At 40.6% G+C, this 15,307-nt stretch overlaps 1 long non-coding RNA gene across 1 annotated transcript in view; it reads right to left on the bottom strand.

Moving 5' to 3' along the window:
* Positions 1 to 15,307, bottom strand: part of LOC141145854 (uncharacterized) — an 80,322-nt gene that overhangs the window by 36,772 nt on the left and 28,243 nt on the right. The window contains exon 3 of the long non-coding RNA XR_012244674.1: positions 8,500 to 8,838. This is a non-coding gene — a long non-coding RNA (uncharacterized lncRNA). The remainder of the gene's footprint in view (positions 1 to 8,499; positions 8,839 to 15,307) is intronic.

The raw sequence follows: 15,307 nt of genomic DNA, 5'->3' as shown, positions 1-15,307 counted from the left end.
TTCATTGGTAATTTTTGTATGGCTATCATAGTGGCTATGTACCAAAGTATCCCTCAGAGATCAGGATCATTTAAAAGTAATTTCCGGATAGGGTTTTAGATGTTTAGCTACCTTGTCGTCTCCCATCAATAGATACCAGTATTTTTTCATAATTTCTCGTGCCTGACGGTGCTGGCTATAAAACCTGGTGATAAGCCGAACACCAGGATTGGCCCTTTTTGATTTTGAGTCATGTATGAGGGAGGCTCTATTGTGATTTTTTTGCCCTAAGGTAAGCTTTCTTGAGACATTTTTTACTGTAGCCGCGCTTAAGAAAGTGCGATCGCAGCAAGCCAGCTTCTCTTTCAAAGCCAGAATCAGCACTACAATTCCATTTGATTCTCAAGTACTGCCCGTAGGGCACACTTGTGATAAGAGGAGTGGGGTGGGAACTAGTGGCGTGGAGCAATGAATTCCCTGCAGATGGCTTACGGTACAGGGTTGTTCTTATGCTCCCATTAGTGTTGACTAGAATTTGGACATCCAAAAAGGTAAGGTTTTGTTGATTGAACTCAAATGTAAATTTGAGGTTGTAGTTATTAATCTTAAGACTATCCAAAAATGAAAGAAGTGAATCCTTAGTACCTGTTCAAATGAAAAAATGTCATCAATAAATCTTCTCCACACAGGAATTTGTTCAAAGTACCTCTGCATGTCCTCCCTAAAGAAGATTTCCCGCTCCTACCCCCTCAGATACAGGTTGGCATAAGAGGGGGCACATTTGGTCCCCATAGCCACCCCCTGTATCTGGAGGTAGCGGGAGCCTCCAAAAAGAAAAATGTTGGAGAGAATAAATAGTAACAATTTTTAGTGAAAGGGTATAATGAGGAATTCATTGATGATAAAATACAGGAAGTACTACAAATACCAGGAAAAGATTTAATTCAAGATAAACCAAGGAACCATCAACAACAAAATGAGATTCCACTGATAATGAATTATAGTGCACAACACAGACAGGTGGAAAAAAAAATTACAAAATATTGGCCTCTCCTTAGAGCTGATAAAATGCTCCAAAATAGTATACCTAAAAGACCCCATTTTATTTACAGACGAGTACCAACATTGAGAGACCTTGTAGCAAAAAATGTCCGAGATCCACCAAAGAAATTGGCAGGTTTAACTTTCTTCCACGGAAAAGGATTCTATCCATGCAGAAGATGCTTTGCGTGCAAAAATACAAACCTCAACGGACAAAAGTGTACAATATTTGAATCAACAAGTACAAAGAAGAAATATGAAATCAAAGAGTTCATTTCTTGTAGGACTGAGGGAGTTGTATATGTGTTACAATGTGCATGCTCCTTACAATATGTGGGAAGAACAAAACGCCCACTATGGAAACGGATCAAAGAACATATACAGAATATTAAGAACAGTTTTCCAAAGTACAGTGTTTCTAAACACTTCACAACCCACCATAATAAAGATCCTACTGGCTTAAAATTATGGGCTATTGATAGGTACACACCACACTGGAGAGGATCTAATAAAATTAGAGAACTTAGCAAGAGTGAATCCAGGTGGATTTTTGAGATGTGTACACTTACGCCGAGAGGGTTAAATATAGAATTTGACTTAAATTGCTTTATATCAGATTATTAGATATTGTTTCTACTTGTATTTTCCTTAATAATTTACTATTCTCGTTTCTCTCCTCTTAACTCTGATGATTTTTTTAATCAATTTTACTAGTGCACTATTTTGAGCTACAAATCTTATATATATCCATCAGCTATGTGTATCTGGATATTTTTAAGATTTTAAGTACATGCTATTTTATTAAATCTCCACTAGGGGGATCCATAGTTACCATTTATATATTCATATGGTTTTCTTATGGCAATTTTATTTTTATTTTTATTTTTATATGGTCTTAATTTTTACATATGCGAATATTTGGATGTAATATGTTATTTTAATGTATGAGTACCCCTATGTTAGAGTTACATTTATGTGTCGATATACTGTGGGGTTTAGTTATCGGCAGTGTACATTTATTTATATATTGTTCCCTTTTGGAAATGGCTTCTATATGGTTAGTTTGACAGGTAGGGAAGCTGATTATACATGCAATGACTATGATTGTTTTAGAGCACCTAACTTTATTTTATTTGTTTTTATTATTACTACCTGCATTTTTTCCGTATATCTCACGAGTGTAATACTTAATGATAGTGGATTTAGACTATCCACTAGAGGTAGTATGTGAGTAATTAGTACCTCCTTGTGTTTAAATGTGCTTAATGTTGTTTGTTAATGTAACTACACATTACTAATCATTTATTGGATTAGCGATTTTTAATCTTTTAAGGCTGTTTTATGAATAAAGTTGGTATGTAGTAATCAAGCCCGATGTAAGAACAAAATGATGATTCGATGATACCGCTGTTCCTATAGTAATGCTGACGCTGGCACCAATATATAATGGAGACTCGAGCATCAAATGACTATCCTTGAAAAAGTCACGTGTCGGTTGACGCAACGCGTAGGAGGAGTCAGTGACATATGATATTGTGGCTAGTCAGCAGCTTGTAACGAGCGGTGTGAAGATCCACCGCGCCCCAAGTGGCTGATTGTCTTCCATCCAGGCTGTTAACAATCCAGGCTTGTGTGAGTGCACTCAGTGTAGTGCTGCTGGTTTTCTAGTACAAGTTAACTGCGCAATGTTTTTTCTTTTTCATTACATATACTGGTGATATCTAAGATTATTCTGTTGGAAACATCTTACCACACAGGGATTCTGGAAACATTTGATGATTAGATTGTATGTTCCAATGTAGAGGGGATTATTCCTATTTGCGATGTTGAAGTATAAACAAGAACGGCCATCAATTTTATGTTTTATTGGGACATTTCTTGTGATATATATTTTTACAATATTTTTATATATTTCCTATTATTAATACTGGACTTTCTATTATTATTTTATTTTTCACTATAATCATCATCACAGATGGTCTTTGGGATTTTTTAGCACTCATTCACAGTGTAGTGGTTGTGTCCTTTTTAATGATCTGAGCACATACACTTGACAATCTGAGCATTTGGAAGATTTATTGTATTTGATTGGAAGGTTAAAATTAGCGCAACTATAAATTTTCACTATTTTATTTTAGGTGTCTGAACACTTTTTTAGTTTTGCAGCTTTTATTATTTGGTTTTCTTCCAAGCCAAAATATTTTTGCACCATAATTTATTCATTTAGTGTCTCATCTATTTTCATTACAGCGCTTGAGTACACCTTTTAAATAAATAGTAACACATACAAAATGAATCTGTTGTATTGGGATACCTCCAGCTTCTCAGAAATAAAGCTCTCCACAGTGTTCACCCCAAGATGATGGGAGATAGAATTATAAAGAGCCTCCACGTCGAGGGCCAACAACCACGAGCCCTCGGGGATGAAGATTCCATCCAGGGCGCGTAGAAGGTCATTGGTGTCCTGAAGATAGGACACCAATCTCTCAACGTGAGGTCTTAGAAAGTCATCAATTAGCTGACCAGCAGTTTCGGTGAGACTACCGTTACCCGAGACGATAGGACAACCAGGGGGTTTGACTGGGTTTTTGTGAATCTTCGGGAGTGCATATAAAGTTGGTGTTCGTGGAGAAGTGACGTTTAAAAATTCCCAAGTTGGTTTATTTATAAAGTTGAGCCAATCAAATGCTGGTAGCGATCAATCGTTAGGGCAAGGTGGTTAGGTGATACCTTCCGGTACCACTGAAGGTTTTGGACAACCTGATAAAGAACCTCAATTTATTTTCAAGAAAACTCATGTTCAAAATCTTATATGATAAGCCAGCCACTTCCATCCAGGGTTCCTCTATGGAAGGGTATGTCCATCAGTGATATTAAAGCCATGGAGGACCTGATGGAGCTGTGGTAAAGGGGGGCCTTGATGAAACAGACCTTCTCAAGGCCCATACCCTTGAATTTGGTCCCCCCCCTCCCCCACCTTTACCTCAGAATTACAAACCCAAATCTCGTTGTTTCCCTACGTTACAGGGAAACCCCAATGTATGGGCATTTACCAGTCAAGTGACCAAGGAAATCATGGAGACAAAGTGGAAAAATTTATCGGAATCAAATTTGACTCCTTCTCAACTGAAGGCCCTCAAATCTTTACAACTTAACAAAAACATCACGATCAAGCCTTCGGACAAGGGTGGGAACCTGGTAGTGATGGACAACAGCCAATACGAAGCCATGGTGCTGGCTGTTGTCCAAAACAGTGAGTGGTACCGGAAGGTATCACCTAACCACCTTGCCCTAATGATTGATCGCTACCAGCATTTGATTGGCTTAACCTACCGTAAAGGCCTTATAAATAAACCAACTTGGGAATTTTTAAACGTCACTTTTCCACGCACACCAACTTTATATGAACTCCCGAAGATTCACAAAAACCAATCAAACCCCCTGGTCGTCTTCTCGTCTTGGGTAATGGTAGTCTCACCGAAACTGCTAGTCAGCTAATTGATGACTTTCTAAGACCTCACGTCGAGGGATTGGTGTCCTATCTTTAGGACACCAATGACCTTCTACGCGCCGTGGATGGAATCTCCATCCCCGAGGGCTCGTGGTTGGTGGCCCTCGACGTGGAGGCCCTTTATAATTCTATCCCCCATCATCTTGGGGTGAACACTGTTGAGAGCCAACAATACAACAGATTCATTTTGGATCTGTTACTATTTATTCTCTCCAACAACATTTTTTTTTTTGGAGGCTCCCACTACCTCCAGATACAGGGGGTGGCTATGGGGACCAAATGTGCCCCCTCTTATGCCAACCTGTATCTGGGGGGTTGGGAGCGGGAAATCTTCTTTAGGGAGGACATGCAGAGGTACTTTGAACAAATTCCTGTGTGGAGAAGATTTATTGATGACATTTTTTTCATTTGGACGGATACTAAGGATTCACTTCTTTCATTTTTGGATAGTCTTAAGATTAATAACTACAACCTCAAATTTACATTTGAGTTCAATCAACAAAACCTTACCTTTTTGGATGTCCAAATTCTAGCCAACACTGATGGGAGCATAAGAACAACCCTGTACCGTAAGCCATCTGCAAGGAATTCATTGTTCCACGCCACTAGTTCCCACCCCACTCCTCTTATCACAAGTTTGCCCTACAGGCAGTACTTGAGAATCAAACAGAATTGTAGTGCTGATTCTGACTTTGAAAGAGAAGCTGGCATGCTGCAATCGCGCTTTCTTAAGTGCGGCTACAGTAAAAAATGTCTTAAGAAAGCTTACCTTTGGGCAAAAAATCACAATAGAGCCTCCCTCATACATGACCAAAAATCGAAAAGGGCCAATCCTGGTGTTCGGTTTATTGCCAGGTTTTCTAGCCAGCCCCCGTAGGTACGAGAACTTATGAAAAAATACTGGTATCTGTTGATGGGAGACGAAAAGGTTGCTAAACATCTAAAACCCTATCCGGAAATTACTTTTAAACGATCCCAATCTCTGAGGGATACTTTGGTACATAGCCACTATGATAGCCATACAAAAATTACCAATGAATTCAACAAAGGCAGTAGACCCTGCCATCGTTGTAACTTCTGTAGGTTTATACTTGCAGCATGGAGCCTATGGCTTCCGATTGGCCGTCTCTTTAGACCCAATTTCTCAGTAACATGTCAATCAGTGGGCATTGTATACATTATGCTATGCAAATGCCAAATGTTTTACATTGGTAAGACCAAGCGACCTTTTTTCTGCTGGATAAGGGACCATGTTTCCTTGATGAATAAAAAAAGAATGGAAACTCCTATCAGCCGTCACATTGGTTTATATTACAACTTTCACAGTAACTGTTTGCACTTTTTTGCCCTTGAGCATATCCCCCCTAGTGACAGGGGAGGAGACTATGACAAACTACTCCTCCAAAAGGAGGCACGTTGGATACATGAATTGTCAGCTTTAAAACACCCGGGCATGAATGACGCATTCAGTTTTAAACCTTTTTTGTAAATTGTTTATTTTTTATTTCCAAATATCCTCCTTTTTCCTTCTTTTTCTTTCTTTTCTTCTTTGTTTGTTCCTTGATTTTCCCTTTTGAGTTTATATATATGGTATTTTTCCATATATCCATATTATTGTTCAATCAGTTTTGAATTCCCTATTGATTTGATATTATTTTTTAACAGGCTGCCCCCCCCATTTAAAATGCATTCATGTATAACTGTAGTAAACATAATTCAATGTTCGTCTCTCATTCATGGATACTCCTGTCTATTTTGGTCCACACGGATGCCAGGGGCACCCAATCTGAAGGATGAATAATCAATCGCCCTTCCATTGGGAGCCCTAGAGATGTCAGTCCTGATTGCCCTTGGATGGTAGCATTATTTCCCACATAAACCCAATATTGCGCCCATTTTTGATCAATATGTGGATCATGATACAATATATTTTAAGTTTTATGCCCAACGTTGTCTTTGACACTTAAAACTTGTTAGCTTATTACTTTTGCCTTATTTATTATTTCCCCTTTCTAAGATGGCGTTTTTGGCCTCCGTTGCATTAACTCCAATATATTGCTCTGCACATGCATCTTAGTGACCTTTGACGTGGCCGGCATCTAATAATGACACCGCCACGTCTTTCATTCAATCGCCCTTTTGTAAAATGGCGCATCTAGCCTCAGTGGCTCTAATTATATTATACCGTCCCGCGCATGCGCACAATTGACTTCTCACGCAGCGAGCGTTGGTCAATGACGCCACTGCGCTTCTCATCCAGCTGCTTTTCAGGCAATCTCATTATGCGTCCGCATCCTGGCGGTGATGTCAGACGCCGCCGGGATGGAGGGTGTATAAAGGCGGGTGTACACCGCAACCCTCTGTCACAGGCTGTTTATTCCAGGAAGGGTGCGCACCGCTTCCAAATCACATGCCTTTCTACCTCTACCAGTAAGTGTCCTATGTGCAGTCATGTCTGATAGTGACAGGTACTGCACCTACAAACTTCTAATCAGCACTGTTTTCTTTACTTTCATTATTCAGAACCTGCTTATGAGGATCTTTTTTAAAGAGGATTCCCTATGCCCTGGCCATGGCTCCTGTATTAGTTTACTGACCTGTTACTGCTTCCCTTTTTTGCTAAGAGATGTTCCTACTTCCAGCAAATAACCATTGATTCTATCAAAGGTAAAATCTGTTTCATTATTCAATTTAGGTCAATTTATAATGCCTTGCCTAATTAATTATTTCACGTTTTGATATAAGAACATGTTTCTTTTATTAAGGATATATAAAACTTTATACCCCCCTGTGGTCATATAAAGATGGTAACACATGATATGAGAGCCTGTACATTGGTGACACCACTGCAGCAGGAAATTGTTTATTTATTTCCAATCTACCTCCAACGCATTACAGCCTGGTAAGATTTCAAATATCAATGCTTTAATGCTTTATTATTTCTCTTTCATATATATCTTGCTATACATTGACCGATTTTTGACCTGTGCATGTATGATCTAAATGTTCATCATTTTTATATATTTATAAGTTACTACTCTGTTTAACCCTACGGTGTTAACTCCATTATGTAATACTATGTCTCATATATGTCTTTTTTATTTACTGTTTAGAACTTTCTACAATCCATACCAAAACTCCTGAAGAAGCTCGTATTGAGCAAAACATGTTGAGTGGTAGATTGTTATGAAATCAAATGTTTTTTTGATCGCATGCCCTCGAAGGGCTTGAATACTGAATACTGAGATATATGTATTATCTTTTTATGATGGTGTCTTGTCTATAACGAGATGTGCCTTTTAAAGAAAATTTTCATAAAATTTAATATATTTTATGGATAGATCATACATGTCTTTCTATTTCGTCCATTACTTAATGTAAGCACCTTAAAAGTCCCTGGGGAGTTTGTTAAACCCCCTCCCTCCCTCCATTTTTGTTTTCATTCAGTATGGGATGTGGTGCTATTTGCTGACTATTTCTGCCCTTATTATTATGTCATTAGGGCAGGAGGTGGGATTTATTTCAAGCCTGCAATGATGAAAGGAGAGACTTAGTCTGTACACAAAATAAACTCTTTGGGTAGCAGAATCCCCAACAAAAATTAATCTGCAGCATTTGCAAAGGGGGCTTGGTAGTTGACGCTGATCTAGGACAGGTTTATTTTAACAAATTTCAGATGGTAGCTGTGTCCGGGGACAGTCCGACTCCTTTGTCTGTTCCAAAGCCCCCCACAACACTAAATGTACATTTCAGAGAGGATTGCATACTGGAAAAGCTCTGGCCAGCGGTCTGTCCTTGTTACTCAATAATCAAGGGAGTCACCAGGTGGAGAGGTGTCAACATCCACCCTTGACCAAATGTACTCCCTCACCATACAATGCAGCCGACATTGTCACCAGCTACCTCCCCCCAACCATGTACAAACTCCTGCAGTTTGTGAGGGATGAAACCCTCCCCTGGCAGCCTACCTTTCTCCTCCTCATGTTCCTCATGTACCTGCTGAGGCCTCACAGGGATGGTGTCTGGATTTAGCAGGCCATGAGACACCAGGAAGTCTGCCTCTTCCTCCTGCTTCTGTGCCTCCAATGCTCGGTCCATGATGCAATGCGGTGTCTGCTCCAGCAGGAAGACCACAGTGACTGAGACAGTGAAGCCTGCTCACCATTCTGGTTGCCTCTTCAAACGGTGACAATACAATGCATGCCTCCTGTATGAGGAGTTCCAGATGTGGGGAGAAGAACTCCAGCTTCCCCGAGCCTGTCCTCATGCAATACTCACACAGGTTCTCGCTGGCTGTGTATGACTGCCTGAAATAAAGAGAGAGTATGGTAGGTGCATAGGTAAACTCAGCACAAGGCTAGTTAAATAGTCTATATATCAATCATGAAAAATATAAATAATAATATAGTCCTTTTTAAAGTCCTTATAGAAAAAAAAGTCCAATTACAAAGTCCATTCACTTAGTGCAAGCTCATCCAAAGAGGAAGACAACTTTGTAGAATGACACACAAAAGCAAGAAAGGGAAAGCGCCTCTAAGTGTAATAGATTAATAATTAATTTATTAAAAACTACAAAGGGTCCACACACGTAGGTAACCATTACAGGCGCATCAGTCTGATGACATCAGTTGGAACATCCACAACGGGTTTAATATCAATCGCAATGCCAGGAAGGAACGCCAGCCATTCTCTTTCAGGTTGCGGGCTGTCAAAGTTTGTGGGGCGCAGAGTGGTATGCAGTGCTGACATGAGCATGATGACATCACTAGACAGGGGAGGTGCTATGGGTTTTGGAGCATGCGCAGTACCAGCTACGGACATGCACGCTTCTTTTTCTCATCTGTCAAGCTTCTCAATTACATGAGCACTCATATATTATATGCAACTGCCCCATTATATACCTACTTACAGCACCGGAGGGGGAAAGGAGACAAATGAAAGAAGTTCCATTTTTGGGTGGATCTCCACTTTCAGTAATTTTTTAACTTTCCATCTATTAAATCTTCTGCCCTTGTTGTTTTAACTTTGGATAGTAAAACATTTTTTTTTCGCCAGTAAATACCTTATACAGCCCACTTCCTCTTTCTTGTCTGATCATTAGCCTAGGCTTAGGAGATCATGCACAGCTTTCTCTCTCTTACCCTCATGAGAGTTTGCCAGGAAGGGAGGGGTGATGAGTCATAAGAGGGCCAATGAGAGCTGCACGGCTGCAGCGCTGGAGTTGTGCCTCTGTGTGTCTGTGTAAATCCAGGAAGTGAACAGGCAGCAGCTTCCGCCCAGGCCCTGGCACAGAAACGGCACTCCTCAAAATATGGGACGACGCCCTCGAAGCAGCTGATGATGGAGAATCATGTCTCCTGGTACTGTTGGACCTCAGTGCAGCGTTCGATACAGTGGACCACAATACTCATCCGCCTCACAGAAGTAGCAGGAGTCACAGATTCAGATGTACAATGGTTTGCATCCTTCTTAGGGAATCGCTCTCAGACAGTGAAACTAGGAGCGTTCACCTCTGAAACCCGCAAAATCTCTTGTGGAGTCCCTCAAGGTTCACCCTTGTCACCAGTGCTCTTCAACATCTACATCCGCCCACTCCTCAAAATCATCAGAAAATCGTACCTCTGCTTCCACTCATATGCTGATGATACCCAACTCTACCTTCGCATCACTGGAGAAAAGGACCATCATCAGCGACTAGAAAAATGCCTCACTTTGATAGACAACTGGATGACTACTAGCTCTCTCAAACTCAACGGATCAAAAACAGAGCTTCTTCTCCTACAGGCAAACCAAAATTCCAAAACTAAGACCCCATGGACACCTCCCACCATCTTTGGACAGACCATCTCTCCAAGCACCAAAGCCAAGAGTCTCTGAGTCATTTTTGACTCAGAAATGTCAATGGATGCACAAATAGGATCAGTAGTCAACGGATCTCACCATCTCCTCCGCCTGCTATGTAGAATCATCCCCTTCGTCCCAGAAGAGGACAAAGCAGCAGTAGTTGGAACAATCATCAATTCCAGACTCGACTACGCAAACTCCCTCTACATAGGACTACCCCAATATCAGCTTGCGCGCTTACAACTCATCCAAAACACGTCGGCAAGACTGTTAACAGGAAAAAAACCCTGGGAATCCATCTCCCCTTCCCTGAGGAGCCCACATTGGCTAACCATAAAGAATCGTATCACTTTCAAGACCCTCTGCCTCACCCACAAATGTATACAAGGAAACGCTCCTCAATACCTATGCGAGAAAATAAAACGCTACACACCCAATCGCAGTCTTCAATCTTCCAACCATAACCTCCTCCTTATTCTAAAAACCCGCTACAAAACAAAGGGAGAACAAAGATTCGCAGTCCAAGGACCACAGCTATGGAACGCTCTACCTACTCACATTCGCATGGAAAAAAACCATCAGGCCTTCAGAAAGAAAGTCAAGACCTACCTCTTCTAAGAAGCTGGACAACACAGGACGGATCTAGCGCCTTGAGGCGATTCAGTTCGCATTTGCAGCGCTATATAAATCATTCATTCACTTAGTGGAGGGAGAGTTCTGCAGCATATTTGGCAAGTACAGAATCACAGTATATTTAAAATAATATGTAAAGTGGTTGGAGGGAAGCTTCAGAATGGCAAAAATATTTTTATTACAAATTATGTGAGCAGACTGCAGTTCCTCTTTAAGGACAGGGCGGCAACTCATTCCTTTACAACCATGTATTTTACTGGTTGTTAAGGATGCAGGTGGCTACCCTCTCCTTAATAACGCCTATTTATTAATGTAAATAAATATGTCGGCTAGTGCCAGGCGTTAAATTGCTGCATGTTCTCACTACTAAAATGCTGCAAGACTTCATAAAATAACTTATGCAGTATTTTTCTGAAAAATGCTGAGTAGTGTTTTACCACATTTTGTAAGGGGGAAACATACTGGTTTGTGAATGGTGCCCAGTATGTAAAAAACAAATGTGAAAAATAAAAAATATTCAATTTCTTCATTTTTAAAAAAATTGTGACAAAAAATTACAACTTTAAAAAGTTCTCCTTGCCTCTTACTAAATGCCTCAGACTGTTTACTTTCCAAAAAGGGGTAATTTGGGGGATATTTGTACCGTCCTACCATTTTAGCGCCTCAAGAAATGAGATCGATTGATCAATTTTCGAATATATATATACCATATAGTTTTTAGACTTTCCATAACTTTCACACAGTCCATTGTGTAAAATGAGATGTAAAAATGAGACAACTCTCTCAATTATAATGCTACTGAATAAGACAGTTTTATCGCTAGGTATATTCAAGGATTACATGTCCCTTTAATTGTGTCCCTAATGCATGATCAAAAAGTTAATTTATTTTAGTAATTCAATTCAAAAGGTGAAACTAATATTTTAAATAGATTCATTACACACAGAGTGATGTATTTCAAGCATTTCTTTCTTTTAATTTTGATGATTATGGCTTACAGCCAGTGAAAACCCAAGAATATTGTGAAAAAGTTCAATATTGTAGACTCATGGTGTCACACTCTAATCAGCTAATTTACCCAAAACACCTGTAGCGGTTTCCTGAGCCTTTAAATGTTCTCTCGGTCTGGTTCAGTAGGTTATACAATTACAGTGGGGCAAAAAAGTATTTAGTCAGTCACCAATTGTGCAAGTTCTCCCACTTAAAAAGATGAGAGAGGCCTGTAATTCTCATCATAGGTATACCTCAACTATGAGAGACAAAATGTGGAAACAAATCCAGACAATTACATTGTCTGATTTTTGAAAAAAATTATTTGAAAATTATGGTGGAAAATAAGTATTTGGTCACCTACAAACAAGCAAGCTTTCTGGCTCTCACAAACCTGTATCTTCTTCTTTAAGAGGCTCCTCTGTCCTCCACTCATTACCTGTATTAATGGCACCTGTTTAAACTTGTTATCAGTATAAAAGACACCTGTCCACAACCTCAAACAGTCACACACTAAACTTCACTATGGTGAAGACCAAAGAGTTGTCGAAGGACGGCAGAAACAAAATTGTAGACCTGCACCAGGCTGGGAAGACTGAATCTGCAATAGGCAAGCAGCTTGGTGTGAAGAAATCAACTGTGGGAGCAATAATTAGAAAATGGAAGACATACAAGACCACTGATCCCTCGATCTGGGGCTCCATGCAAGATCTCACCCCGTGGGGTCAAAATGATCACAACGGTGAGCAAAAATCCCAGAACCACACGGGGGGGCCTAGTGAATGACCTGCAGAGAGCTGGGACCAATGTAACAAAGGCTACCATCAGTAACACACTACGCCGCCAGGGACTCAGATCCTGCCCTGCCAGATGTGTCCCCCTGCTTAAGCCAGTACATGTACGGGCCCATCTGAGGTTTGCTAGAGAGCATTTGGATGATCCAGAAGAGGATTGGGAGAATGTCAAATGGTCAGATGAAACCAAAGTAGAACTGTTTGGTAGAAACACAACTCGTCGTGTTTGGAGGAGAGAGAATGCTGAGTTGCAACCAAAGAACACCATACCTACTGTGAAGCATGGGAGTGGAAACATCATGCTTTGGGGCTGTTTCTCTGCAAAGGGAACAGGACGACTGATCCGTGTACATGAATGAATGAATGGGGCCATGTATCGTTACTAATCCACCCGCTCCAGTCCCTACAACAATGGAACAACACACTTCTGCTGCTCATACTTCCACATCTCACCATTTTCCGGATACTTTTTTAGTGCCCAGTCCTCCTCCGGTCACCATATCACAAAAAAGAAAACTCACAGAAGAGGCCGCAGAGGGGGACGAACTAGACGATCATTATCACATACAGAACCCAAAAAAATTATAAAAATCTTCAATCTGTTCAATCACACTTTGTCCCCTGCAGACATAGCACTCCTTAGTTGTGGTTTAAACTTTGCCCCCACTAACAGACCCAATCCCTTTCTGCTCTTCAAAGATCTGAATGGTTACATTAGAAATCTGACCCTCAAGAGGCATTTCAACATCCAAAAGGATAGAGACAAACAGCAGACTCTCATCCCACCCACTGCCACCACTTCACCTGTGTCAATGTTGGATGAATCAGATAATGTCTCTGAAATCTACGACTGTGATGACCTCAACATACCCTATACTGAAGATGATCTCTCAAAACTACTGACACAACATCTAATCACATTCCCACCCATTATTCATTCGGTCTAAAGCCTAAATCTATATTTTTTCCCACACAGTCTAAGGGTCCCTACATAGAAAGCTTTTACAGAGTGGTCTTCTCAGATATGACCAAACTCTGCAACACCACGTCCACTTCCAAACCCCAAAATCTTACACCACTGGAAATCAGTGCCCTCCAGCAATTTACCAATGCAGAGGACCTCATAATCAAGCCTGCGGACAAAGGAGGTGGCATCATCCTTCAAAATAAAGGTGTCTGACCAGGCCACCTACACAAAACTTCCAAAAGACCCCACTAATGACTCATAGAAGCAGACCTTTTGATCTCGACTGCTCTATCCGACAATGTCATTTCTAAAATTGAGAGTTCTTTTTTTTCACAAACCCTTTTATTCCATTCCGTACTTTTATCATTTACCCAAAATGCATTAAAAAAAAAAAAAACCCCGGTAGGCCAATTGTGGCTTCTATGGACAGTATCACATCAGGTTTCAGCCAATATGTAGATCGTTATCTACAACCGATTGTCCTTCAACTCCAGTCCTATATCCGGGATGGGACACATCTTCTGGAACTCCTCTCACCCTACACTTGGGAACCCTCTTATGCCTGGTTATCGCTAGACGTCAGTTCACTATACACCTCTATTCCCCACAATTTTGCCATTATGGCTCTTGAACATTTCCTTTCCACAGATCCACTCATTAACCCCCGCCAGGCCACCTTCATAATAGAAGCTACCAAGTTCTGCTTAACGCATAACTATTTCACATTCAATGGAGACTTCTATTTACAGCTACAAGGCATGGCGATGGGGGCCAACTTTGCCCCCTCGTACACGAACCTAGCCATGGGGTTCTGGGAAAATCAGTACATTTACCAAAATAATCCTTTTTCCGCCAACATCATTTTTTTGGCCGATATATTGATGACATTATCATCATTTGGGATGTAATAATAACACCTATGGATTATCTTTTACACACGAAAGTGATCAGATCTCCTTAGCTTTTCTGGATTTGGAACTTCAACATGACGACCATGTTATATATGCCAGAAATTATACTAAGCCCACCAGTGGCAACTCATATCTTCATTACAAAAGCTGTCATTACCCACCATGGATCAAAAACATTCCCAAAGGTCAATTTTGTCGAGTCAGACAGAATTGCACTAGGGATGTTGACTATATCGAATCCAGTGTACACCTCAAAAACAAATTTTCTGAGAAGGAATACCCTGCAGAGATAGTAGAAAAAGCTTATGAACTATATCTCCATGGGAAACCCTCACGCCCTAATCCTCCTTCTACAGACTGTCCCATCCGATTCATCACAACTTTTCATTCTCCACATAAAAAGATGGAGAGGATCCTGCTGAAACATTGGGACATTCTTCAGCAGGACCCTCACCTCAAATCTATCCTCCCCACACACCCACGTGTCACTTACCGCAGGGCTAAAAAAACCTTAAAAACAAAATTGCTCCTAGCAAATTGAAAACCACCCCTACCTTCCCGCCCATCACTCCGCTCATTCCTCTGGTAGGGATATACCAATGCCGCAAGAAACTTTGCAAAACTGGCCATTTTGTTC

This window comes from Aquarana catesbeiana, linkage group LG05 (assembly GCF_042186555.1).
Source record: "Aquarana catesbeiana isolate 2022-GZ linkage group LG05, ASM4218655v1, whole genome shotgun sequence".
Lineage (NCBI taxonomy): Eukaryota > Metazoa > Chordata > Amphibia > Anura > Ranidae > Aquarana > Aquarana catesbeiana.
The sequence above is the reverse complement of the archived record's forward strand: the minus strand, read 5'-3'. Positions and strand labels throughout refer to the sequence as shown.